The sequence below is a fragment of the Rhinopithecus bieti genome, unplaced genomic scaffold (assembly GCF_001698545.2).
Source record: "Rhinopithecus bieti isolate Rb0 unplaced genomic scaffold, ASM169854v2 scaffold_13577, whole genome shotgun sequence".
Taxonomy (NCBI): domain Eukaryota; kingdom Metazoa; phylum Chordata; class Mammalia; order Primates; family Cercopithecidae; genus Rhinopithecus; species Rhinopithecus bieti.
The window spans coordinates 436159-438504 of NW_016807867.1; the positions used below are offsets into that span (position 1 = coordinate 436159).

The 2346-nt window shown below is 50.6% G+C and overlaps 1 long non-coding RNA gene across 1 annotated transcript; it reads right to left on the minus strand.

Moving 5' to 3' along the window:
* Positions 1-363: 363 nt before the first annotated feature.
* On the minus strand, positions 364-2007 carry LOC108536906 (uncharacterized). Its single transcript, XR_001887656.1, has 3 exons — positions 1729-2007; positions 1540-1645; positions 364-767 (listed from the first exon to the last, which is right to left on the minus strand). It is a non-coding gene; the product is annotated as an uncharacterized LOC108536906 (long non-coding RNA).
* Positions 2008-2346: the final 339 nt, after the last annotated feature.

Genomic DNA, 2346 nt, shown 5'->3' on the forward strand with positions numbered 1-2346 from the left:
TTACACCATTCTCCTGCCTCAGCCTCCCGAGTAGCTGGGACTACAGGTGCCCGCCTCGTCGCCCAGCTAGTTTTTTGTATTTTTAAGTAGAGACAGGGTTTCACCGTATTAGCCAGGATGGTCTCGATCTCCTGACCTCGTGATCCGCCCGTCTCGGCCTCCCAAAGTGCTGGGATTACAGGCTTGAGCCACCGCGCCCGGCCCCCAAAATTTTTTAAAAAAATTAGCCAGATGTGGTGGTGGGTGCCTGTAGTCCTAGCTATTCGGGAGGCTGAGGCAGAGAGAATCGCTTGAGCCCAGGAGTTGAGTCTGCAGTGAGCTATGATCACACCACTGCACTCCAGCCTGGGTGACAAGCTGAAACAATATATATACATATGTCTCTATAAAATATATGAAAATACAAAACATATCAAAAATTAAGTTTAATGTTATTTCCACAGAAAAGACTGTTAGTGATACCCCTCCTTTTTTTTTCTCCTCTTTGCTTATCTTATGTTCTCTGAAATTAACGTTTATCACTTTTGAATGAAGGAAAATTTATTTTACAGGAACACTGTTGGAGTCTTTCGCTTAACACTGCCTCCTAACCAGGCCAGTGGTCATGTAAATTAACTCAATTGTCAAAAAAGGGCTTGGAAGTTTCAAGGTAGTTAGCCAAAATAATTAAAATCCTGGTGAAATTTCACAGAGCTGGCCATTGAGCTTTGACTTCACTGATGTGAGGCTGCTGTAAATAGACTCCAGGCTCCAGGTTTTCAAAAGGCCTAAAAACAGCACAAAATAAAATATAACAACAATTGTTCATGTAAAGGGCCACGTGCCATCTCTGTCCTGAGCAAATGTAACCTGAAACCCTCTGGCACTCCAGGTTGGCGGCACCTCTCTGGACAGGGTGTATTTGCTCTCCATTACTCAATTTACTTTCGTGAGCTTGAAATGGAGTGGAATTTCAATGTAGAGTTACCCATTAGCTCCAAGGCTAAATTTAAACCTTTAATTAAATTAATCCGTTGATCTTAAACACATTGCTTCTCCCTCAAAAGTGTAGCAGGTGTTTTAGGTGTCACAGAGCTTAATTCAGTGTGGCAATTGTTCCTTACTGCATTTGGTAAGTTGCCCACACCGCCTGGGGAAACCCGCACACGTTTTCAGATCCCTCCAGGTGAATCCCTCCACCCTGTCCCCACCCCCGCTCCCACCCCCAACCAAAACAAGCATTCTTTGTGGGTGGGGACTGCGACTCCTCCCAGATTCAGAGCTACTGCTCTGGGAGAGTCGTCAGGAACCCGTATTTATAGAAGACATGGTAGGTGCCAAACATGTTTATGAAATAAACGACAGATAACTGTCCACATTTGTCCCAGTTTATGCGGGAGAAAGATCATAATCTACAAAAATTTGCAAGGTGACCAGGGGAAAAGAGTGTAAGGTCATTTTAGCCCACCTCGGTATTCACAGAAAATGGAGCATATTTCAGAGCCAATGTAAAAAATTTGCGTTGGCCTTTGCTAAGAGAGAGATGAAAAGTTACAATACCATGGATTGGGGATGAGTGAATTCGTTGGTCACATGGAAGATGTTCGTGTTTCTGGGCTCTTACGCATCCCAAGGCGTGCATTTATCCCGGGGGCTGCATCTTGGCCTGGGAATGAATGAGACCCAACCGCAATGGTTGTTAACGATAACTTTACGGTGGGACAGTCTCCATAAGGGCTGTAGACTTACCCGTGTTATTATGAATAAGGACCTATTTACTCCTCAGGAACCAACGGCCTTGCGGGGTCCAAGTAACTCGCTCGCAGTCTAAAACTCTGCAACGCTCCACATAACTGCCTTGTAGACCCACAACTCTCCCAGGAGCACAGCCCCAGGACCTAACCCACTGGGTTCTGCTCGCTCCCCCAATTCCCAGTGCAAGCGCGCGGGGGAAACGTGCTCGCCTCCCGCACCTGGCTTCCGCGGGCCCCGGGAGTCGCCAACTCCCCCAGCAGGCAGCTTGGACTACCCGGACAGCTGGGCCGATACCCCGCCCCACCACCCGCTCGGCTCTCCCGTCCTCCTCTTCCTCCTCCCGCGGCCCCTCGTCTCCCGCCGCCTGCCTCTGCGGCCGCCGCCTGCGGCTTTGTTTTCCTCCCAGGTCGCATTCCCCACACGTGATTCCGTGTTATTGCAAAGAGCGCTTTGGAGCGCGAGCGCGGGGCGCGCGCACCTATAAATACGGACACCCGGCCCCAGAGCCCGCGAGCCAGCGGCGAGGCGACCGGCGGGCAGCCAGCCAGCGAGCCGAACGAGCCGAGCGAGTCAGCTAGGCGCGCGCGTGGGCCGGGGCGGCGGCGCCCCAGC